We start from the raw sequence: 26,453 nt of genomic DNA on the forward strand, positions 1-26,453 counted from the left end.
TTCTTTCTTCTCTGGTTATTTTTTCTTCCTCCCTCTTTAAATTAGTGTATGCCTTAGAAAATGATTCCCCTTCCTACCTAGAATCAACTGACATTTGGCTTCTCCTCTCCCAGAAATGTCTCCATCAGCAGTCATGTCACCTGATCATTCTCTAGCCATTATGAAGAAGGATGAAAATGCTGGTCACTGATTTGCTTAGCTGTGATTCCTGCATTGCAAGGGGGTTACACTAGTCCCTTTCAACTCTACAATTCTATGGTTGTACACTCCTTTGTTTCTGTGCTTTTCTTCCTCCTCTCACACATTCTTTTCTTCATTTTATATCATGTTCTTTAGACTATAAGTCATCATTATAGAATGTCAAGCAGTTTGAGGCCTTTGACAGGGAAGCAAATGTATTGTATCAATTTAGATTTTTTTTTATATCTAGAGAGAGAGAGAGAGCTCACTTTTCTATTAAAATAAGACTCCATGTGGCTTACACCACAAAACAAAAATCCAATACACAACAGCTATATAAAATACTGATTGCAATATAAAACACTGTATTACATATCCAATACAAAACATGTGAAGTGCAATAAGATATTCCAGTTGCTGTTTCTCTTGCTATCCTCTGCAGAACCAAGGCTCCAGGACTCTGACCCAGATCCTGCACAAGACCCCCCTAAAATGCTCTATTCCCTCCAGTATCTACCCAAAGGCACTAGCCCTCGGCAGCCATGGAGACTAGCTACCTGTATCTGTAGTGATATCATGCATGCATAGATTCCACTATCTGCCTGTTTTCTTATTTTATGCAGATATCATTGCTTATGGGTCTTGAGGTATGAGATGGGACATATGGGGGGTTGGAACACTTTTGCTCACTTGATAAACCTTGTTTATGTTGTCTTTGCCTCTCTCTCCCTCTTCTGTCTCACACTTGAAATTGAAACCAGAGGATCTTTGCAAGTGATAAAATACATGCATACACGCACACACACACACACACACACACACACCCTGTTATAAAAGAATTAGGGACTGCTGGGAGGATAGCAACAGAACAGCGAGACAGATTGAAGAACAAACGGTTGTACTCATTATTTCTAGACGACGACCTGAAGAAAATCAACTGTTTATGAAGACTGCCTCATTCGTTAAATGGGAATGTAATCATGGGTGCTCCCTGACTTTACAGAGAAAATGGGAAAAGAAATAAACAAAGCTTACTCATTACTATAAGGGAGAAGTGGGGAGGAGAAATATGCTTCTGATATCTTTATGGCTTTCAGTAAGAACTAAATCGGTCCACACTGGGATGACTTGGATCTTAGATCTAAATGCTGGATCCTTCACAAATCAGATTTGAGAAACCATGCAATCTTTCTCCCCCCCTCCCCCCAAAACAAAATCTACTCAGGTGTTCAAAAACATGTGGAGAGGTTCAAATCGTGCAATGCACCTGAAAATAGTCAAAGTGAAGATTGTGGTCACATTCAGCTAAACAATGTCAGACTGTCCCTGCAGACCTTCATGCTCAATGTACAAATATGTAGGAGAGAAAGAGAGGCAGTGCATCTGGGGACATTAAGGACAAGGGTCTGCATACAAGCTCTGGTGCCTCTACACAGTAGCCCTCACATGTTATCCTGCATGATTGAACAGTCCTCTGCCTGTAATACATTCTGCCACTACTGACGCTCTCTCCATGCTCCCACCATGCAGTGCACAAGAAATGACTATGGTTCAAAGAGACAAGGCGGTGAGTGATATGCTAAGAACCAGAGGGAAAGCAGGGAGTTGGCCAAGTGTAGTAGCAGACCTCTGCTCCTCAGTGGGGGCTGAAGTGGGAATGTGGGAATGAAACCCCTACCAATACCTCCCGGAAGTCGAGAGCTACCCCGGGGTCAGAATCGCAAACTTCATGTCTATCCTGTGATGAGTGCAGTACCCAATGGCGGCTTGTACATGTAAATGAGCCATCATAAATCTAACCTAGGGATAGAATGGTCATAGCTCCTCCAGCACAATGGGCTTTCCGTGGAAACATTTCACCTATTTGGATACGAGATATTAAGTGGTGAAAGCAATAATGCACTGAGCTCTTTCCACCCATGATCATCCAGAATTGCCACCTCCACCTTCCACTTGATCCCAGGTACATTTCTGGTGGGGCTTCACCAGGCACTTGAGAACAGAACCCAGGTGGATCAGGCCAATGGCCAATGATCTAGTCCAGCATCCTGTCTTCGCAGTGGCCAACCAGATGCCTACAGGAAGTCCACAAGCAGGACCTGAGTCCTACCACATTCTCCCCATTAGTGATACCCAGCCACTGGTTTACAGAGGCATATTGCCTCCAACAGTGGAGGAAGAACATAGCTAATAGCCACTGGGCTGGCCCCAGAAATGTTGCTGTCGGATGCAAAGGACAAGATGGTACCACAATGGAACTGGCAGTTGAAGCTAACACTGCCACCCCTCACTGACCCTGAGGCAGGATGGGGGAGGGGGCATTATAGGCCATGTAGCAACAGATGGACATGGATGGGAGGTTCAAGAGGAATCGCCATAGACTGTTGCTGCCCCAGGCAGTCACCTCACTCTCCCTAATGGTAGGGCCAGTCAAACTCACAAAGGCTCAACCCCTTTCAGAGAAAGCAGAGAGCTGCTCGTGTATCCTTAGGTAAGTCATCGAGGCTGTACACATTTAGGTGTGTGAACCGGAATATTCACAGCTCATGAGTACCATGAGTGAATTTTGTATTTCTGTGATTCACATATTAGCTCATTAGTGGAAAAGGCACTAGAGCCCTGAAGAAAATTCTTGTTTCTTCTCTTTTTGCTCATAATGTAACATCTGAATTGGCCCCAAGCCAATAGCCTGGAGAGCAAATCTAAATCCCAGTATAATTATGCGAACATAAGAAATTGCCTTTTCTGAACCTAATGTAGGCCCATTTAGCCAATATTCTGTTTCAAACAATGGACAGCCAGAAGCCTCTGGCACGCTCACTCTGGGACTTCCTTCAGATTATGGCTGCTTCTGAACTTCTTCTCATCTGAATTCAGAGTTATGAATTGCTTCCGGAGCACAAGGATGCTTTTGGCATCCTCTATTCTTTCTTTCTTTTTAAATTTCTGAATTTTGTATGTACACAGGAACTGCAGGCAGTTTACAGCAAAGTTGGGGAACCTGTGGCCCTGGATATGTTTCTGGACTCCAGTTCCCACCATCCCCATCCAGCATAGCCAATGGCCAAGGATAATGGGAATGTCAGTCCAGCTACATCTGGAAGGCCACAAGTCCCCCTTCTCAGGTTCCCAGTTCTTTTCTATCTCCCTCTTCCGCATTACTGGCACACAAATGGGCACGGATAAAACATGCGCCGCCACCACACCAGTGTTGATGTGATATAGTTGAACCAAGCTTCTCTTGGTGTTTGATGCTTTAGAAGCACATGTGTGCAACGGTACAATAACCTTGATGCAAGCACTCCCATCTTGCAAAGAGGGGGAAGGAGGAGAAAGAGAACACCAATTCCAGAATGCAGGTTAGACACTTTCCTAGTGGAATGGTGGTGCAGGAACTTCATATTGCTAGCTCCCCCTTTATGGAACTCCCAGCTGAGATCAGATTGTCCCCACAATCACCTTAAAACATTCTCATTTTATCAGGCACCCAGTTGTTAGTGGCATACTGCTACAAAGGAAACATGTTGCTTGACGCTGCATTTTTGAAGTTGGGTTATTTTTTTTAGATTGAATTTTAAAGACAGTCATTACCTGCCCTAGGAGGAGAGGCAGGGTATAAGCACTTCTAATGAAGAGCTAATCTAAAATTGCTTTTGTACTTGCTACTTTGGAATTTGATCTGTTCAGGATCACTCATGCTTTGGCTGAAGAGTACAGTGCTGTACCCATGAGGTCACCCACCTTTTTGGATCCATGAGCACATTTGCAAAGTGGATAAACGGACACAGACCCCACACAAACCTTGCAGCCATATGCATGCCACAACCTATCCCATGGGCCAAAATAGAATATTTATTGCAAGGATTGCAGAAGTGGGCAGCAGGGACCCTGCAGGCACCAGGTAAGGCCACAGTGAGTACACATGTGCCCATGGGCACCATGTTGGTGACCACTGCCTTATACTGTCTACATAGCTTAGAACACAATGCTAATGCAGCACAGTAGGCAGACCTGGAGGAAAGAGTCACGATCTTCTGGCTCACCCCATCTACTTTTGTATAACAGAGAGACAGGGAGAGAAGCTGAATTGGGGGGGGGGGGGATGCACAAGACTCTATCAACCCTGAGCAGAGGAAGAGTGATGAGATTTTTTTTATAAAAAACCTAAAAAGATGGTGGGGGGAAGGATGGATTGCTTTTATTTTCAGGACAAGACCTGCACCAGCCAGCAGCTAGAAAATAAAAACAACTTGTGACAGGCAATAACCTGTTTCAGCAGCAAAGCAGCCATTGTAATGAAGCCACAATCACTCTTCAGATCTCTCGTGGTCTCACGTCTTTCTTCTCTTCTCTAAGAAACTGACACTTCCAATCTATTGCAGATCTCTTGTTCCTGAGCAGGGAGTTATGCTCCTGAAGCTTTTGTGTGTGTTTGTTTTCTAGATGAGGAGTCAAATCAGGGTGGCCATTTACGCATTGTTGGGGGGAAAGAGGACAAAAACTGACATTGATTTGCAGGAAAGGTGCACACAACAATTTAGACACAGAGTGACAAATTTAGGAATCATTACTACAGGCAGGATCCAGCAAAGTGCTTCCCCAATGCAAGAATTTCTATTTGTTCACCATAACGTCCCCTCCTTTTCCCCCCATGTGTGCCCCCTTGCTTTTCCCAAATCTGCTTCAGGGTGATGGGACACTCAGAGCAGCTTTAGGAGGCATGTGGAGAGAGGAGACAGTGGGGAAGGTTCATTACGCAGCCAAAAGTCCTTGCTCCAGTAGAATCACTATAATTTTCAAAAGAAATATAATACATCTCCCCATAGTGGCCAAGGATGTGAGTCATGGCAACTTCAAGTCTCCCTTTGGCTCTCCCTTCTAGGGGAACCTCATCATTTGATAGGGTTGCCATTTCCTGGACATAGCCAGGATGCGGCCGCTGTAAACAGCATCCAGGCAGGAATCGCTGAAATGTCCGAGAAAATCTGGGCGTACGGCAACCAATGTCAGAAGTGTATATTTTGGCAAACATCCTTTAAAATAACTCAAGAACTTCGCTTTTCTAAACATGGCAACCCTACATGAGAGTTGACTTAGATGGGACAGCCCTTCAAATAGAGGACTCCTTCAAACAGAAGACTGTCCTGCGTAAAGTAAGACGCACAGCCAACCTAAGTCAAGCTTTGACTCACACATGGGCAACACTGAAAAAAGGAGGACACCTTGGAATAAACACCAGCCAGGCTTTGGTGCAGCAGCCATCAAAAGCAACAGGTTACTTGTGCCAGTTGCAACAATGGCCTCTTTTCAGCCCCCCACAAAGACTTCAAGCATATTTTGTCCACAGAGATAGGTCAGACACATAGCAGTAAGCTGAACGAGCCGCTGACGTTGCAATCCATATCCAAATTTACATGGGAGCAAGTCTCACTGAATGGAACGGGACTTCTGAGCAGGCATGCACAAGTTTACATTATAAGTCTTGAAAATGTGCCCCCTGGGTCTTGCGCTTGTTTGTGTGATTCAGCCTTTGAACCTTCAAAATGGGGCAATATTGATGTACACTGCAATATTGTATTATTCTGAAACCTCTTAGAAGAAGCAACAGTGGACTATGTGATTTTGCGCTCGCCCATGAAAATGATCCACTAAGACACCCTCCTCCCATCATAGCTTGGACAAGAGATTCTTAAAAGAAAAAAGAAAAAAAGCCATGAGTATTTTCATTAATCAGACAGAGATATGCCAAGATTCTCAACACACCATTGTTCAGTTTTCAGGTAGACATTTTGAAAACAATCTTTCTGTGCAGCACTTTTCTTTTTTCTTTTTAATTCCCAGAAATGGTACAGCAAATGAAAACTGCAACTTGGGGACATCACACACCCTCTTTTTGTTCTCAGAACAATCAGTTGACAAGCCAAGAAGTCTGAATGTTCAGAAAGGTAAATCGATTTTATCTGATTTCTGTACCAAACACCTGGGCCACAGAGAAAGCTTTGTGTATTTCAATACTTCAAACAACTAAGTTAGGCTGGTAAAAAGCTATAACCATTGCTTATTCTATTCTAGCAGAGTAGATGTGTTATTCTGCGGCCCTCAGACAATAGAGTCTTACAGCACTTTTAAAAAATACATGAAGTGTCACAGGCAAGCATCTACCTTATCAGATCTCAGAAAGCTCATATATCTTAGAACGAATATTGATTTTGAAAATTTGAGTTGAATAATAATGCTTTTCTATATTCTACATTTTATATCTGTAGTAGACATATATATATATATATATATATATGCTTTCGTAGATTTTCACGGGTACAGGAATGCAGGTTTTGGTGTCCTCGGGTGTCTTCCCGTGTAAAAGTTGGGGTGTCTAGGCGACGTTTTCGACGAGGTCTCACTCGTCATCTTCAGGCTGGTGCTTTCGGCTTCTTGTTACTGGAACAGAGCAGGATCTCAGTGTTTGAGTTCCTATAAATACTGTTGAGGAGGTGTGGTGTATAGCCTCCAATGTTCTGGGCAGAGAGGAAGTTCCCAGGCTAGTGTGCCTTTTCTTCTTTTGTTCCTTAATTGCTTGAGGGATATCTTGAGTGATTTCTTGAGTGATATCCTGAGTACCACTTAGGTGGGTCATTAGGTGTGGATTAGTTGCTAAAGCCTTTGTGTCTTGACCTCTTGAACTTTGTGAAGAGTTTTTCTGAGAAGATGGCTGTACTGCACTTAGTTGTGCTCTGGCTTGGCTTCGTGTATAGGGGCGAGCTGTGGTTTTGTGGCCTGTGCCAGCCAGATCTGTGTAGGGATTGCAGGGGGGTGCAGCATCCGGAGGTGCCACCATGGTTTGGCTACTGGATGGTGTCTGTAATTTATCTGTGGAGAGGGTCTGGGTTTGGGTCTGGTGTGGTTGATTGGTGATGGCGTTCTGTGTGCCTCTGGATCTGGTGTCAGTTTTTGTGGGGAGGGCTAATTTCCAGATGTCTGGCAAGCGGGATGTGTCGTCACGCTTGTTCATGTTGTGAGGGTGTTTTTCTATCTCGATGGCTTCCATGATTATTCTCTTGTGGTGATGTTCCATGTTAGAGAGCAATTTGGAATCTGCAAAATTAATTTCGTGTCCTGTTTCTTTCATGTGTTGGAAAAGAGAGGAAGTTTTTTCTTCTTTTTTGACGGCATTCTTGTGTTCTGCGATACGTGCATTTATTCGTCTGTTTGTTTGTCCAATGTACGTGGCTGGGCAGACTTTGCAGGGTATTTCATAGACCCCTTGGTTTTCCAACTGGATTTTATCCTTGGGGTTTCTGAGGATATTGGCTATTTTTTGGTTGGCGCAAAAGGCTGTTTTGATATTGTGTTTATGGAGGATTTTGCTAATTTTATCTGTAGTGCCCTTGATATAAGGAAGGAGGGCCATGCCATTGTTTTCTTCTGTGTCTTGGTTTTTGGGGGGTGTTTCTTTTTGGATTAGCTTCGTAACCCTGTTTTGCTGGTATCCATTGGCAATTAACACATTTGAGAGATTCTGTAACTCAGTTGTCAAGTGGTCTTTGTCAGCCAGGCGTTTGGTTCTGGAGATGAGAGTCTTGGCTACGGAGTTTATTTGTGCAGGGTGGTGGTGTGATTGTGCATGTAAGTAGCGGTTGGTGTGTGTTTTTTTCCGGTAGATAGTGTGTCCTAGGGAGCCATCAGGTTTTTTGTAGATTAGGACGTCAAGGAAGGGAAGTTGGTTGTTGGCTTCTATTTCCATAGTGAATTGTATTTTGGGGTGTAGGCTGTTGAGATGTGTGAGGAAGCTGTCCAGTTTTTCCTTCCCGTGTGGCCAAATTACAAAGGTGTCGTCAACATATCTGAGCCAAAGTTTGGGTTTGTGTTCTGACTTGTCTAAAGCATTGGTTTCAAAGTGTTCCATGTACAGGTTTGCGATGACCGGTGAGAGGGGTGATCCCATAGGTGCTCCTTCTATCTGTTTGTATCTTTGTCCATTGTGGATGAAGTACGTGTTGGTTAGGCAGTGGTTGGTCAGGTCCAAGATGTATTCGGGGGGATTGTATTTGTTTTGAATGGCTGTCAAGGCTTCATTAATGGGCACTTGTGTGAAGAGAGATACAACATCGAAGCTCACAAGTAGGTCATTGGGATGTAGGTTTTGCTTCTTTATTGTTTCTATGAACTGGAAGGAGTTTGGAACGTGTGAAGAGATGGATTCTGCATAGGGCTGAAGTTGCTTGGCGAGAAATTTAGTGAGATTTTGTAGAGGTGAGCCAATGGAGCTGACTATTGGTCTGAGTGGTGTTCCTTCTTTGTGTATCTTGGGGAGGCCGTAGAGTTTGGGGCATCTGGATGATTTTTCTCTGGGGATGATTCTTAGCTGGATTTCTTCACTGATAGGAGAGGCTTTTATTTTGGATTTGGTGGTTTTTTCCAGATAGGTGGTGGGATCTGTTTTTATAGGTTGGTAGGTAGGGTCTTGGAGTAGATTTGATAGTTTTACTTGGTAGTCCGATGTGTTCATCACAACAGTGGCATTACCTTTGTCTGCTGGGAGAATGATTATGTTGTTGTCTTTCCTCAGGTTGGTGAGTGCTTTCTGTTCTTCTTTGTGTAAATTGCTTCTGGGTGGTTTGCTGGAGCAGAGGATGTTGGTGACTTCAAGTCTGATTTTATTGGCTTCATCTGGGTTGATTTTGGTTAGGCTAGCTTCGACTCCGCATATGATGTTTTCCGTGGGGATGCGTCTCGGGGCGACTGCAAAGTTGAAACCTTTGGAGAGTACTTTGGTTTCAGTTGAGGTGAGGATCCTGTCTGATATGTTATGTACTGTTTGTTTCATGGGTTGTTGTGGAGGGTGGCTGGGCTTCTGGCGTTTCTCTAGTTTGTGGAGTTTGTTGGTGTGTGTGTCTGTCTTATGTGAGGTCTCCGTTTCAGCTCTCCAGACGGCTAGTTGTTTGCATTTGTCCCAGAGTGCAGGGTGGATTTTGTTGCAGAGTTTGAGGTGAAGAGTGAGCAGATCTTTGTTGGTTTGGTTTAGTAGGTATCTTTTCTTGTGTAGTTCGTTTCTGATTAGGGATAGTTCAGTTCGTTTCAGGATCCTTTCGGTAGCTGGGGTTTTAGAGTGGAATTTAAGTTGGAAGCATGTGGGAATTAAGTTGTTGTCACGGCAGTTGCGTAGGAACAAGAGATCACATAAGATGGTGGCTCTTCGGATTTCTAGTTTCTCGTAGGTTCTTGTCAGCTGGAAGGTTTCCTCCCCGTAGAGGTGAGATATTTGCTTTCGTAGATTTTCACGGGTATAGGAATGCAGGTTTTGGTGTCCTCGGGTGTCTTCCCGTGTAAAAGTTGGGGTGTCTAGGCGACGTTTCGACGAGGTCTCACTCGTCATCTTCAGGCTGGTGCTTTCGGCTTCTTGTTACTGGAACAGAGCAGGATCTCAGTGTTTGAGTTCCTATAAATACTGTTGAGGGGTGTGGTGTATAGCCTCCAATGTTCTGGGCAGAGAGGAAGTTCCCAGGCTAGTGTGCCTTTTCTTCTTTTGTTCCTGTACATGGAACACTTTGAAACCAATGCTTTAGACAAGTCAGAACACAAACCCAAACTTTGGCTCAGATATGTTGACGACACCTTTGTAATTTGGCCACACGGGAAGGAAAAACTGGACAGCTTCCTCACACATCTCAACAGCCTACACCCCAAAATACAATTCACTATGGAAATAGAAGCCAACAACCAACTTCCCTTCCTTGACGTCCTAATCTACAAAAAACCTGATGGCTCCCTAAGACACACTATCTACCGGAAAAAAACACACACCAACCGCTACTTACATGCACAATCACACCACCACCCTGCACAAATAAACTCCGTAGCCAAGACTCTCATCTCCAGAACCAAACGCCTGGCTGACAAAGACCACTTGACAACTGAGTTACAGAATCTCTCAAATGTGTTAATTGCCAATGGATACCAGCAAAACAGGGTTACAAAGCTAATCCAAAAAGAAACACCCCCCAAAAACCAAGACACAGAAGAAAACAATGGCATGGCCCTCCTTCCTTATATCAAGGGCACTACAGATAAAATTAGCAAAATCCTCCATAAACACAATATCAAAACAGCCTTTTGCGCCAACCAAAAAATAGCCAATATCCTCAGAAACCCCAAGGATAAAATCCAGTTGGAAAACCAAGGGGTCTATGAAATACCCTGCAAAGTCTGCCCAGCCACGTACATTGGACAAACAAACAGACGAATAAATGCACGTATCGCAGAACACAAGAATGCCGTCAAAAAAGAAGAAAAAACTTCCTCTCTTTTCCAACACATGAAAGAAACAGGACACGAAATTAATTTTGCAGATTCCAAATTGCTCTCTAACATGGAACATCACCACAAGAGAATAATCATGGAAGCCATCGAGATAGAGAAACACCCTCACAACATGAACAAGCGTGACGACACATCCCGCTTGCCAGACATCTGGAAATTAGCCCTCCCCACAAAAACTGACACCAGATCCAGAGGCACACAGAACGCCATCACCAATCAACCACACCAGACCCAAACCCAGACCCTCTCCACAGATAAATTACAGACACCATCCAGTAGCCAAACCATGGTGGCACCTCCGGATGCTGCACCCCCCTGCAATCCCTACACAGATCTGGCTGGCACAGGCCACAAAACCACAGCTCGCCCCTATACACGAAGCCAAGCCAGAGCACAACTAAATGCAGTACAGCCATCTTCTCAGAAAAACTCTTCACAAAGTTCAAGAGGTCAAGACACAAAGGCTTTAGCAACTAATCCATACCTAATGACCCACCTAAGTGGTACTCAGGATATCACTCAAGAAATCACTCAAGATATCCCTCAAGCAATTAAGGAACAAAAGAAGAAAAGGCACACTAGCCTGGGAACTTCCTCTCTGCCCAGAACATTGGAGGCTATACACCACACCCCTCAACAGTATTTATAGGAACTCAAACACTGAGATCCTGCTCTGTTCCAGTAACAAGAAGCCGAAAGCACCAGCCTGAAGATGACGAGTGAGACCTCGTCGAAACGTCGCCTAGACACCCCAACTTTTACACGGGAAGACACCCGAGGACACCAAAACCTGCATTCCTATACCCGTGAAAATCTACGAAAGCATATATATATATATATATATATATATATATATATATATATATATATATATAAAACATTCCATCAAATTTATAAATCTTCAAACTAACTACATAGTTCGTTACAAAACATCATTTTTAAAAGACCTCTGAAACAAAACTGATAACGCTTTAAGTATTTCAGCTTATGTAAATGTAAGCAAGGGATAAAATTAATGATAATGATATAACCAAATACCTTGCACAGGATTAAGCCTATCAAGCATATGAGCTTATTGAAGCCGGGTTTATTATATTCCTCCCCCTTAGGATTAAAATAAAAGCCTTTTGTTTGACAGAAGAGTGAAAGTGCATACACATTTATTCATGCACCAAAAAGAATGGAAAGCAGAAATTAACACAGCTGTCTTAATGTAAGCCAGGTATGTGGACCAGCGGTGGTGCTTCAGATGTTGCTTGACTGCAACTCATGTCAGACCCAGTTAGCATGGTCAGTGGTCAGAGATGAAGAGACACTTGGAGGTCCACAGGTTTCCCCATCCCTGATATAAGCAATAAAAGTGTTCCATAGTCTCACATAGCTTGCTTAAAATACGGGCCTCATCTTTACTATGCCTTAAAAGCAGTATCGTGCCACTTCTATCTATCATCTATCAATCTATCATCTATCTATCTATTAGTTTTTATATATATTTTCCAAACAAAACATAACATCTCCTCTCATCTTATACAACATTTTGGCTATAAGCCTAGGACTTCCATCAACCACGTCTAATGATTTTCAACCTTCATCACTTAGCCTTGCATTTCATTATTTCCACTATTACTTTCAACAGTCCATAACTTAAAATCCATTCTCATAAATTTTCCCTGCAATATTTCATATAGTTCTCCTTACAAAACTTCTTGTAATCCTACAAGCATAGTCAATTGATTGCAATTGTTTTTCAAGTATCGTGCCACTTTAAACGGTCATGGCTCCCCACAAAAAAATCCTGGGAACTGTTGTTTATTGAAAGTACAGTGGTACCTCTAGTTATGAACTTAATTCATTCCAGAGGTCCGTTCTTAACCTGAAACAGTTTGTAACTAGAGGTTTGCTTTCACTAATGGGGTCTCTTGCTGCCGCTGCACCGCCGGCACATGATTTCCATTCTCATCCTGGGGCAAAGTTCTCAATTTGAGGTAACTCTTCCAGGTTAGCGGAGTTTGTAACCTGAGGCATTTGTAACTCAAGGTACCACTGCACCGAGAGCTGTTAGGAGAACCCCATTCCCCTCACAGAGCTACAATTCCCTGGGAAGAGGGCTTGACTGTTTAACCACTTCAGAGCCCACCTCCAGGCCCCCAGATTCTGGTAAATGGAATAGTTGGCCTTGGAAGGAATCCTATAAGTCCCACCACCCTGAGCAACAAACCTAAGGCCCTCCCCATCACCTTAAAAGTGCCTGTGAGTGATCACCACATCCCTATCTAACTGTCTTACACACACACACACACACACACACACACACACACACACACACACACGGTGGCCAACCTAAAGCTGTTTAGATGCCCTCAACACAGCACTCACAACCAGGTACAAGCCCCTATTAAGCGACAATGTAGACACCCAGGGAAAAGTCACACTGGTCTGCTTGTCAGGCAAAGTGAAATGAAATCCTACTCATTCCAGTGCAACTGGTTCACCTACAATATTACAGTGGTACCTCGGGTTACATATGCTTCAGGTTACAGATGCTTCAGGTTACAGACTCCGCTAACCCAGAAAAAGTACCTCAGGTTAAGAACTTTGCTTCAGAATGAGAACAGAAATCATGCTCTGGAGGTGCAGCAGCAGCTGGAAGCCCCATTAGCTAAAGTGGTGCCTCAGGTTAAGAACAGTTTCAGGTTAAGAACAGACCTCCAGAACAAATTAAGTACTTAATCCGAGATACCACTGTAATCCCTTGTCAGCAGCCTGACATCACAATAACATTAGGCAACATGGTTTTCCCCACACAATCACCACACTTTGCATATAATTAAGTACCAAACAAACTAATACATGCAATCATGGGCTGAGTTTGAAGTTTTTCCTGTTGAATTTTTCATTTTCAATAAGAGGTCCAAGTAGTATGAAAATTATGTGCAAACTGATTATGTGAACACCCTCTGTCCTGGACACGACACACTGCAAAGGAGGGGGGGGGGCGTCACAATTTTGTAAGCTCCCAAGTCTCCAGGGAAAGTAATTTATCCCCTGAGATAGCCCCCAAAGGCTATCAGAGCCCCTCCCCAAACCTCCAAATCAAAGGTTCAGGCAGCCTCCCTTTATATAAATTGTGTGAGTCAGCCCACCCATGTGAAGTGGTAACAGCAACACCCACCCACCCACTGTCACATGTGCATGGAGGGCTTACAAAAGCATTCTTCAATGCTAGACCGAAAAGTGATAGAAAGCAAGAGATGATTGTACATAATGCAGAGTAGCTGAATCCTGTTGGAGCCTAAGAAAATAGGTGGGGTATGTTAAGAACATAATTGGAGCTTGTTGGATCAGGCCAAAGGCCCACCCAGGCTAGCATTCCTGATCTCACAGTGGCCTACCAGACACATTGAAATACTTAATTGTCACTTGTACAACTTGTATACAGTGAGATTACACGAGCACCCCCCACTCAGCTCTCTTAGTCTTAATTCCCCTTGTTTACTGACGCACACCCACCAAACCCAGAAGCCAGTTGCCCTGTTGTTATCTTTTCATTCAGCCCATGGATAGAAGCTGTTCTTTACCCTGTTGGTGCAACTAATCATGCTTCTATATCTTCTGCCTGAGGGCAGGAGATCAAGAAAGTGCTGGCCAGGGTGTGAATCATCCCTGATAATTTTCCTCACCTTCCTGAGGCAACATTCTTCCACAATGTCATCCAGCTGATTCACGGGACAGCCCATAATGTGCTGTATTCACCACCCTCTGTAGGCACTTCCTATCAGTTGATGTCAAACCAGCATACAACACCGTGATGCAGTATGAAAGGACACTTTCTATTGTGGACCAATAGAAGGAGATCATCAAATGTTGATTGACATTGTTCTTTCACAATACTCTGAGGAGATGGAGATACCGGTAGGAAACCCAAGCACAAGAGCAGCCCCCCACCCCACCCCATGGTTTGCTGCTACTAGTATCCAGATGCATTACTGTCTCCAGCCATGGATCAGTTTGCTATGGAAGAATGGAAGAATATGAGGAAGGAAAGGAGCTCCAAGCCATAAATTAGGTCAAGGAGTCAGCAGCATCGAACCTGTAGGTACACATGCACCCACAAAGGTATTGGCCAGTGCCCACAGCTGTAGTCCCTTCTGCTGCTCCTCTCACTGAAATTAGGCACGCAAGAAGCATTCATTCTTTTGTAGCCAGTAGAAAAGGTTCCGGTGTGTGTTGACTTGGTGTGTGTGTGGGTGTCTGCTAGCCACAGAAGTTTCTCCACTTTGCAAATGTGTCTGTATGCTAAGGAAGGTTGGCAACCTCTGAAGTTAACGTTGCATGATCTGGCTGCAAGGATCCATTATTTAACTCAGATCTGGATATAAAATACATTGCTAAATAATTTTTTGACTACTTTTAAACTCAACCCACCCCCTCCGCTCCTCTGCTGCCAGATTTGTGAGGATAACTCACTGACCCTTGCTAATTGGCTAAAATACATTTTTTACTTAATAGGCTTTCCATAACGCAGAGGCTTTTATTGAGTTTTCTGTTGTTCCCTTCCTTTCTTTCTCTTTAGGAGGGAGAAGTATTAGCTTCTGATTTCTGAGTCCATAAAGGAAAGATTAAAGTCCAATGGTGGCTTAGAGGTCAGTCTGGCTGACATACAGATATGGAGATATGGAGAGTTATTAACTGGATAGTAACTTAGGACAGGAAATGGGTGAGCTAATCAGATCTCTGCTGTTGACCTCTTTTGTAACTCTGATCAAACTTTGCACTTCTTCAGCACAAAACTTTTAAGGTACTGTAGCAGCGGGAAGTATGAGATAGACAAATTGCTCAGCTTTCAGACTAGGTATAGACATTTATTTGTGTTTACATTGCAGCATGGCATAACATCCTGTCCTGACTGAAATCTTTATCTGGCCTTCCCAAACCTGATGCCCTCAAGATGCTTTGGACTACAACTCCCATCATCCCTGACCATTGGTTATGCTTGGACTGATGGAATTTGTAGTCCAATAATATTTGGAGGGCACCAGCTTGGGGAAAACTGCCTTGATGATGAAACACTTCATGGCGAACAAGTGAGGTATAAAGAATGCGTGGTATCCTAGATGTACACGCACATTGAGAATGAGCAGGGAATACCTAGGCTGCCTTGTCAGTGAATTTTTCAAAGAAGTCGACACAGAAATGGAAGACAAACATGAATGGTTACAGAAGATACCCACCAATATTTTGAGAGAATAAAGCTTAATCAATGGCCATCTTGGCTGAAGAGCAAGGGAGTGACCATAACCTTAAAAATATTTTTTGGGGTGGAGAAATCCCATGAAACACAGTCATCTTCCTCAATTTACATTTGCAATTTAATACCAAGATACTCTACCAGAAGAAAGCTAACCAGTTGGTCTGGACTCAGACCCACAAGGCCTATGCACGGGATGTTACGTAGAGCGCCACCACCAAGCTCTGGTCAAAGAAGGGTACTAAAGGGTATCCAGCCCCTCAATAAAGGAAGTCTCTTGAACATCAGTAGGCCAGAGCAGATCAATTGTACGTTAAAGCCAATCCACAGCAAAACTTCTGGGTTAGAGCTGCTGTCTTAATCTGAACAACAAGGTGACTCTTCTACTGTTCCCCATCTCACCTTCTTTCAGCCTAACTACACCAAGTCCTGTCTTGTTCTTGCACTTCCAGAACGTTGGACTAGATGAGCCTTGTGGTCCCTTCCAACGCTATGTTGGAATTTTATGTTCTCAGGCACATGGATGTTGAGAAAAGAACAGGTTTGAAGCACTAGCTCAGAGAGGGGGAAAAGCCATGCTTGGAGTGGGAGAAGTGATGCATTGAAAAGAGATGGGGAAGTGGGGTTTCCCCACAATGGCTAAACCTATGTTGCCCAGTACAGGAAGTTAGCTAAATCATTAGATGATTATTTAAAAATGTAATCTCTTAATACTGCAGCAACGGCACTTTGCAGCAGTGCTCAGTGGGAGGAAGAAAGCTCATTAATTAGCAAAACAACCAAAAACAAATATATGGGGCAACCCGTGAAGGGGGGGGGGATGAGCCATCAAAATAAGTAATTAATTTTTGCCTTATTTACTCTCATCACCTTCCATTGCTACTTAATCATCCATTCTCCTTCCTTCCTTCCTTGGCTATGGGAAAGAAATGTGACATAACGAGAGAAAATGCTGTCCCCGAGACTGCTGCAGTGAGATGTTCTTTTAAAAGCCAGGAACGCACTCCTGGGATATCCCAGTTACGTTTGCTGCCACCTTGTATTAACCCCTCCCCCATAACAACGCACCAAGCCAGCCAGCCCTTAAAGAAGGGCAGCAAGAATTCAAGCGAATGGGGAAGCGTTTCATCTTTATTCATCCCGCTTGCCTAGTTAGAATCAAAGAGGAACTGAAACCTTCCTTTACCTTTGGAGACTTGGGTTCAATGTTCAGTGCTCTAGCCGCTTGTCAGGCGTATCATTGGCCTCTTCTAAGCTAACCGGAGGCATGAAGGGAATGCTGCTCTCCTGCAGTGCTGCGTCGCCTGTTCTCCTGATGCCATCACCTGTAGCAAAGGCGGGAAATGTAGAATCTAAGATTCCCTCCAGATGGATTATGTCTCTGTGTGCGTATTCTGCAACATGCCATTGATGCAATAATTTGAGGCTTTTTAGTTTGGAGAAAAGGCAGGTAAGAGATGGATGACATGGTAGAAGTTTATAAAATTCTGAGTGGCATGGAGAAAGTGGGTGGATTCCCCCCCCCCATTAGACAAGAATTTGGGGACACCCAATGAAGCCAAATAGATGAAGATTCAGGACAGACAAAATAAAATACTTCTTCACACAGTGCATAGCCGAACGATGGAACTTGCTCTCAGAAGAGGCAGTGATGGCCACCATCGTGGATTTCCTGTTAGGCCCATTATCAGTGAGGACAAAGTTGGAGGTTTTTAAGCAAAGGTTGCATGGCCATCTGTCATAGAATCATAGAACTGCAAAGGACTAAATGATCCACAAAGGTCATTTAGTCCAACCCTCTGCAGAACAGGAACCTTTTTGCCCAATGTGGGGCTCAAACCCACAACCCTGAGATTAAGGACTCAGCTATACAGTTGCAAATAAAACATTTTAAATGTGTTGCAAAGTGCAATATGCAAACGTGACACTAGATGGCAACAGTGAGCTATGCAAAAACCAATGTCTTTTTCAAAATGTTTTTTAAAAAAGCATTTTCACAGTACTTTTTTATGTGTGTAGATTCCACCTAAGAGGCTCATGCTCTACGGACTGAACTATCTAGCTGTTCATGGATGCTTCAATTGAGATTCCTGCCTGAACTTAGAGTAGACCACCCCCGGGGTCCCTTCCAACTCTACAGTTCTATGATTCTGTAAAAAGCAGGCCAATGCACACATACATTTGTCATATAAAAATTACAGAGATTCAACAGGTAACTATGGTTCATGCACCAACTGTGAATGTCTACTCCACAACTCTTTGCCTCTCTGTCTGACCCACAGACCCTCTGCCCAGGCGCCCCTTGGCAGCATCTCAGAGAGTTTTTGCCTGGCTGGAATATGTTAGTGAACTCTGTTAATGCCTCTTGCTCACCTGGACAAAAGATAAAGAGGGGAGAGTGTAGAGACTAGCATACCGTACAAGGTTACATCTACATATGTTGATCTGCCTACTTTTGCCTCTGATCCCACTCACCACTGGCATGTGGCCCCCAGAAAGTTGCCCAGGAGGAACTCTGGCCCTTCAGCTGGCAAAGGTTACCAAACCCGGCAAAAGAATGCTCGACAAGTTTCCCAATTAAAATATTTCACATTCACTGAGAAGAACTATTATATCATTTTTACAAGCCAGCGACATGACTCTTTGGCTGCACTGCTGTTCGCTTTTGTTCATTCCAATGCTGTATGAATCATACCCAAGTTATGGTAAAACAAGGTCTTGTTCCTTTCCTCCCCCACCCCCTAAGGAGGAAGATGTTAACCTTTGCCAGCCGCTGAAGTGCAGTCCCGTAAGTTATACATCCATTCGTCTCTACAGGGCGATTTGAAAAATCACACCATTTTTCACTCCTGGGTTCAGCTCTTCAATTTGCTCAAGATGGAAAACGGAGAAACTTGTTTTAGGAAATAATGAATAAATCACACAGCTCAACTTTTCGTCCCCTCTCCAACACTCCATTTCAGCTTCTCAATATAGTTTTGAGAAAACTGCCAAGACCTTCCAAAAGAACAGTTTGTTTCTATTCTACTTCGCAATGGCCTGTGATGGCATTTTTGCCGACCTTCTGGGAAATCTCTGACTTGTCTGTGAAACCCACCCAAACCATTACAAGTGGGGATATTATATTGACCTAAGCATGGTGGCCCTGATCCTGGACCATATTCCACATTTTGAAGATGAAACAGAGCTACCCCCCCTCCCAAAAAAAGGAGAGATGTGCAAAGTCTCATCAGTTTTATTTGGAAGCAGCTCAGGAATATTTTTACATTAAAAAATAAAAATAAACCTCCCATTGTCAAACAAGCTCTGATTCCCAACCCCCAATAATTTTAAATTGATTCCTAAATTGCCCATCAACAATATATTGGTAACTGTTAGGGCCAATTGAACATTGAGCAGGGGTGGTTCCCATTGTGGTGTAGCACTTAGAGCACTGGACTAGGATCTGGGAACCCAGAGTTTGAATCCCTATTCAGCCAGGATGCTCACATGGCGATCTCTTAGCCTAACCTACCTCACAGGGTTCTTATAAAGATAAAATGGTAGGGGAGGGGGAAGAACTCTGTATTCCACCCTGAGCTTCTTGGAAGAAAGGTGTGGTAGAAAAGTAATAAATAGAGACTGCTCTGTGAAGAAATAACTTAAGTCAGCATGATTCTCCCATTCTGCAAAGTGCACTGCCCCACTATAAAGGTAAAAAGTTAAGGTAACCCCTGCCCGTACAGGCCAGTCTTGACAGACTCTAGGGTTGTGCGCCCATCTCACTCAAGAGGCCGGGGGCCAGCGCTGTCCGGAGACACTTCCGGGTCACGTGGCCAGCGTGACATCGCTGCTCTGGCGAGCCAGCGCAGCACACGGAACGCCGTTTACCTTCCCGCTAGTAAGCGGTCCCTATTTATCTACTTGCACCCGGGAGTGCTTTCGAACTGCTAGGTTGGCAGGCGCTGGGACTAAACAACGGGAGTGCACCCTGCCGCGGGGATTCGAACCGCCGACCTTTCGATCGGCAAGCCCTAGGCGCTGAGGCTTTTACCCACAGCGCCACCCGCGCTGCCCCACTATAAATACCGGCAAATAAACAGCATAATACAGACCGTCTACACAGATTGTATATATTGGCTTTGGCATCCCCCCACCCCATTTTTTAATTATGCAACGTTAATCAGGCTTCAGCCGCTGAGTTACATGGCCTTCGATCCAAAGGTGAGAACAAAAAGCTGAGCAACTGCCAAAAAGCAAAGAAATGACACCGAGAAACTGTTCCAGAGGAACACACGGTCTCTCCCACACAAATGTGATTGCTGGGCGTACACATTCCCACAATCTGCATGAAGGGGTGACACATGGCAGCAGAAGAAAAGACATTTGTTGACTCAAACACGCAGCATAAACAGGCAGGGGGACAAGGAGGAGAAGGGATTAAATCTCCCAAGGTGAATTGCAACCTTCTAATCTGCATGTTGCTGTTGAACCAATGAAGAGACTTTCCAGACGGTTGCCTCTAATGCAGCAGTTCTCAGATGTTGGATTACAACTCCCATCATCCCTGAGCTCTGGCCTTGCTAGCTAGGTGTGATGGGAGTTGTAGTCCAACAACATCTGGGGACCCACAGGTTGTGAACCACTGCTCTAGAGCAATAGAAAACTTCATCACCTCTGATGATTAAATGGGATTCAAGGCATACCACCTGATTCTGTGTAGCAAACCTTAGAAATTTGTACTTCTCCACATTTTGAGATGCAGTTCTCAACCCGCTAGAAATGCATTAAACTGTGTATAGTAGTGGGAAAGGTGCGTAAAAACACATTAAAAAGAGATTTTTTTAAAAAAGTACTTAATTCGTTCCGGAGGTCCATACTTAACCTGAAACTGTTCTTAACCTGAAGCACCACTTTAGCTAATGGGGTCTCCTGCTGCTGCCGCACCACCGGAGCACGATTTCTGTTCTAATCCTGAAGCAAAGTTCTTGACCTGAAGCACTCTTTCTGGGTTAGCGAAGTCTGTAACCTGAAGCGTATGTAACCTGAAGCGTATGTAACCCGAGGTACCACTGTATATAAAAATCTGAAGCTGCATTTCGCACCACATCCTCTTCCTGCAAGTATCCTCCTGTTGTGTTCATTTGGCAGCGGTTGCCCTGATCTCTTGACCTTCCAACTGATAGCAAGAAAATTGAGCATTAGCAACAAAAATGTGTCCTTACTTCTTCTGACAATGTCCCCATCATGCCATGAACCTTTTTCTTTCCTATTATTTTATCTGAAAGGCTGTGCTTTCCCCTCTGTGATTGTGCAATGCACACCTCTTCTGGACATTTGTGGGGTATTTTGGGGGTGGGGTGGGGGGAAGCTTCATCAGTTTCAGAAAGCTTCATCAGTTTCACAAAGCTTCATCAGTTTCACAAAATCTGCTTTCTCTTAGCAACTCTGCCACCACCAGCTGCCTGTAGGTCTCCTACACAAGAGGCTGCCTTCTGCTGAGTCAGAACATTGGTCTGTCTAGCTCAGTATCGTCTCCTTGTCTATTCTGACTGGCACCAGGTCTCTAAGGTCCAAGCCCTGCCATGCTGTTCCAGTAATAGGGATAGGCGAATCTGTCAATTTCATCCTCTCTCCCTTTCTCATTTCCCTAGTCTTAAATTCAGTTCACCAAATTCAGCAGCATTTCAGTGCATTTTTCACCTAACATTCATCATTTACTATGCAGTTTTCACTAATCTGCACCTCTTTGCAAACCTGTTTTCCTTGCTGTGGTGCACATTTGCATGTTACTTTCATGCATGCATGCATTTTAATCAACGCTTCAAAGAATGGCTACATCTTCACACTCATTACTTGGCTGGACTACTGCATTGCAATAATTCACAGGAACGAACATTGCAAAGAATGACTCTGTTTCGGTTCCTGTATTGTATTTTATTTTTGTAAAGTGTGAATTAGGAAGATTGCCTTTCAATGCAAACTTGGTCAAATTCAAGGGTTAGGATACAAGACCTGATTCATGTGGAGCCTACATATGAGATGCAGACCATCTTGCTACCTTAAAGAAATCAAATTTTCCTTGCTGGGAACATAGGAAACTGGGTTACATTGAATCAGACCAAATGGTCCATCTAGCTCATCTAACTTACACTGACTGACAAAGGCTCTCCAGCGTTTCAGGCAGGTTTTCCCTCAGTCCTACCTGGAGTTTCCAAAGATTGAATTGACATACAAAGCAGATGCTCTACTGCTGAGCTTTTGCTTGAGACTCCCAACCCAACACCCACACAGAACCACTTCTCTCTTCCTCCCAAACCCTCCTGGAAATCCTTTTTTTCTGTGAAGCCTTTGGCCAAAGGCCAGAACTAAAGCTGATGGATGGAAATGGCAAGAAAACAGATTTCATTTAAACATTAGGAGAACTTCCTTTTGGTCAGAGCTGTTTGACAATGGCCAACTGCCTTGTAGCGATTGTGTGTGTGCAGGGCCATCTTAAGCATATCCGGTGCCATGGTGCAAAGATCCCTCCAGTGCCCCTCCTTCCCAGAGTTTTCAACCTTTTTTTTAGGGCTGGAGGAGGTGGGCAGCCAAGTTCTGGAGGCCACCAGGCGAGAGTCCTGGGAACACCGAATGAGTGCGCTGAGTGAGCGAGGGTGTGTGCGCCGCTCCCGCTAAGAGTTGGCTTGGTTTTTTCCCTTTTAGCCTTCTGGCATCCCACAGAATTTGGCGCCTGCAGGCTAAAAGGGAAAAAACCAAGCTGGAGCTCGGCGGGAGCAGTGCACACACCCTCTCTCAATCAACGTACTTGTTCGGTGTTCCCCGGTCTCTTGCCTGGTGCCCTCCAGAACTTGGTGTCATGGCGCCCCGTGCCACTAGTCTCTATGGGTAAGATGGCCCTGTGTGTGTGTGTGTTGAACACAGAAGCTGCCTTATCCCAAGTCAGACAACTGGTCCATTTAGCTCAGTATTGTCTACACTGAGTGTAGTTCTCTGGGAATTCCAACAGGTCTCTCCCTAATCCTAACTAGAGATGTAAGGGATTGGACACAACTTCTTGTACAGGTTTCTTTCAAAAACAGATGAATATGGAAATGAGACAGAACAGGCTTAGGCACAAACACATGACATCAACCAGAGACCGATGGTTCGATTAATTAACTCCATGAGAAATGTCCTTTCTGTTTTCGAATGAGGTGATTTTCGAAAGAGGTCTATTCTGTTTTTCTCCTGGTTGCTTCAATATGACATCGCCACCTCTTGCAGCATGTTGATGGATTTGAGGTCACAGGGCAGATAAAACATTTGGACGTTCTTCTTGAAGGAGCTTTCTTCTCTCATGCTATGACTTCTCTGTTAGAGTCCTCTAAGTTCCCTCGCAGTGGATGAGCCTTGGCAAATTACGTTTGTTTTAATGAGAACTGAATGGAGAGCCCTTCCAGTCCTTTCCCTCCCTAATGACAGCTAAACAGGTCAGTTATCATTAATGTCAGAAGCAGACTGGACGTCCAGCTCTGGTGTTACCTATAAGCTTCTCCTCTCTGCTTCCTTGTTCCCATGCGAAAAGAAGAGAAAAGGACTTCTAAGTGTTTGTGAAGATAGGGAGGATGATCACAAGTGAGGTGCCCGGTTTATTTTCTTGCCACAGAGGCTCAAGTGCCGGCCCTCAGCTGACAGTGTCAGGTTAAATATAGCGCACAGATTGACTTCGGCCTCCCCTTTAATGTCACTCTGACAGCTTTTGCCAGCTCTGAATGCATCATTAAAGCCATAAAAGCGGACATACTGGTAGCAAAGGATGCCGTTAGGACAGAGACAGAGAATTGCCAGGCAATGAGTAAGGGAAGTAGGGGAGCAAAAAAATCTCAGACCCCCTTTTTTTGCATCCCCGCCCCCAAATACTTCTCCCCCAGCCCCGTTTGATTGACGTACAGGCTAGCGATGTCACCAAATGCTGTCTTTCCTGGCTCAGAAATAAGGTGTCTCGGTGGCTCCAGAAAGCTTGAACCAAATAAAAGGCAACCATCACAACCCTGAAAGTTCTTCTCCGGCTTAGATTTCAATGCAACCCAAAGAAGACGTCATTTCCTCCCCAGTGGAGGCTGGCCCAATATGGCAGATATGACACTGCCCCAGCAACCCCTGTCTTCCCTCACCAAGCCCCCAATTGCCTGCCTTTTTATTTACCTAAAATTATAGGGAGTGGCACTGCCTGCTAATTTCTTCCTCCGTAGTTTCAGGATTGGCCTTTGTAGAGGAGGAAGGTGGGGACAAAACTAGAATCAGCTGACACTACTTGTCATTGGCTATGCCTGTCATTGGCCCTGGCTCCACTTTGATTCACTCCAGCTCCACCTGCTATTAGATTCTATTGGCTCCACCTCTGCCTGCTATTAGCCCTACCTACTGCTGACTTCCCTGCCTTCCAGCCCATCATTCCCAATAAGCACCAGCAAATACTGGTTCTCCCTCCAGTCTGCCTTCAAACCTTTCCCACCCCATCTCAATTACTTTCCTTGGTGCTGGAGAAGTAACAGGATGGTGGGGGGAGAGAAGAGATGCTTCTCTTTCCTCTCATCTCAGGCTTTTGTTTGAATTAAGAATCTCAAGGACTAGATGAGGAAGTGCAAGAGAGAACCATTGCAGGCAGATGGGTGAGAGGGAGAGGACGCAGAGGTTCGGAAACTTGATAGAGGGAAGGAGTGGACACTGCTGCATCCCCAATATCCATCATCTGACGTGCAACTGAGTCTTATGCATCTTTGAATTGGGCTTTGTCTGTTTTGGTGGGAAGCAGTACAGGTTTCCAAGCATGACTGGTAAACAAGCAAGGCAAGGCTTCCACTCTATGATAAAACCCTTTTGAATTCTGCACCCTAAATTATAAACCAAGACAAGAATACTTCTTCAACCTGATCAATTGTACACATAGAACCCATGTGCAAATACCCTCTTAAAGGTAAAGGTAAAGTGACCCCTGATCATTAGGTCCAGTTGTGGATGACTCTTGGGTTGCAGTGCTCATCTCACTTTACAGGCTGAGGGAACCGGCGTACAGCTTCCAGGTCATGTGGCCAGCATGACTAAGCCACTTCTGGTGAACCAGAGCAGCACACGGAAACACCATTTACCTTCCTGCCAGAGCAGTACCTATTTATCTACTTGCACTTTGACGTGCTTTAGAACTGCTAGGTTGGCAGGAGCAGGGGCCGAGCAACGGGAGCTCACCCTGTTGCGGGGATTCAAACTGCCAACCTTCTGATCGGCAAGTCCTAGGCTCTGTGGTTTAACCCACAGTGCCACCCGCGTCCCTAAATACCCTCTTAGCTGTGCATTATTAATTCTCCTTCTAGCTACAGCAAAGGGCAAGTAGATATGGAGAGCATCTCTCCCTCTCTCTCTCTCTCTCTCTCTCTCTCTCTCTCTCTCTCACTATCACACACACACACGCACAGGTCCACTAAGCTCAGACTCCCCCAGCTTTGGAAATTTCACCCGACATTATCTACATAGATTCAAGCAAATGTTTGCAACCATAAGCAATAGAAATTTTGTGGTGGTTGTTTTAAACACCTCTGGGAGTCTCATAACACAAGATGAAGCCCTACAGAATCAGACCAAAGATCTAGCTAGCCCAACACTCTAGTTTCTAGGCGATGAAGGCATGAGCTCTGTTGTGCACCCACCACCTCACACATTATATACTGCCTCTGAATATGGAGGTTCCATTTAGCTGTCAGGGCAAAAATAGTCATGTCAAGGATGCTCAAGTCTGTACAAAATAGTCTTTTGGAGGTCTAGTCACAGAATTACAAAGTTATTCGACCTCCAGTTTAACAGGCTGTAAAGCAAATTGCCATATGCCTTGCCTTCTCCCAAGGACATTAAGAAAGCACAGGATATAATCATTATTCTTATTAACTCTGAAACCTTGGATGAAAAGTAGATGCTTGGAAAGAATGCTTGCAGTCATCATTGGGGGAGGGGAACATACTTCTAGTTCCCTGGTACCCAGTGAGAAGCATGATATGTCAAGTACCTTGTGCTCACGGAAAGCAAACATAAGCCTAATAAATGGGAGCTGGTGATTTCTACTCTATATTTAAGTTCACGGAGCCAGAGAAGATGTCAAAGCAGAATAAGAGGCTCAGGTTGTTCATGTGGCTGCTTCTGAGGAAGGGGAGTTCAACAACATACACACAGAGTTACAATTCTTGCAGCTAAGGGTGAATGTGCATCTTGGAGGGTGATCGCGAGCCTATCAAATGATGTAAACTGTTCTACAATTCATTCATTATTATATCACCCACATCTCTCTAAGAGGGTGAAAGAGAGGGTCAGTTCTGGAGGTCAGATGGATGTGAAGGAATCTGTCCATTTCAGGTTTTCATTTCCCCAACCTTAGGTTCGGCGCCAGGCGTCTCTGCTCAGTTTGTTATTTCCTTTCTCTTTCGAAAGCCTGCCCCAGAATTCATACCCACTGGGGCCAGCCATACTCTCTCATCAGCCTACCTTACCTCACAGGGTTGTTCTAAGGTTAAACTGGTGGGGGGAGATGGAGTGGCTAATCAGGATCAAAAGTGGATCTGCGATAAATTAAGCTGGTATGATGAGCTTGGCCTTGGGCAATGCCTAAGGCAACTGCCCAGGTTCCTACGCTGACATCACCTCATAGCATAACATTGGTACTTCCAGGACAATTGAGACCATCAATATGTTGCTGCATTTC

At 44.4% G+C, this 26,453-nt stretch overlaps 1 protein-coding gene across 3 annotated transcripts in view; it reads right to left on the reverse strand.

Moving 5' to 3' along the window:
- CHRM2 (cholinergic receptor muscarinic 2) overlaps positions 1-26,453 on the reverse strand; it is a 175,932-nt gene that overhangs the window by 101,990 nt on the left and 47,489 nt on the right. For all 3 annotated transcript variants that reach the window (XM_028746317.2, XM_077935080.1, XM_028746318.2), the window contains exon 3: positions 16,932-17,070. The gene's annotated coding sequence lies outside the window, so the exon portion shown is untranslated. The remainder of the gene's footprint in view (positions 1-16,931; positions 17,071-26,453) is intronic.

The sequence above is a fragment of the Podarcis muralis genome, chromosome 10 (genome assembly GCF_964188315.1).
Source record: "Podarcis muralis chromosome 10, rPodMur119.hap1.1, whole genome shotgun sequence".
NCBI lineage: Eukaryota > Metazoa > Chordata > Lepidosauria > Squamata > Lacertidae > Podarcis > Podarcis muralis.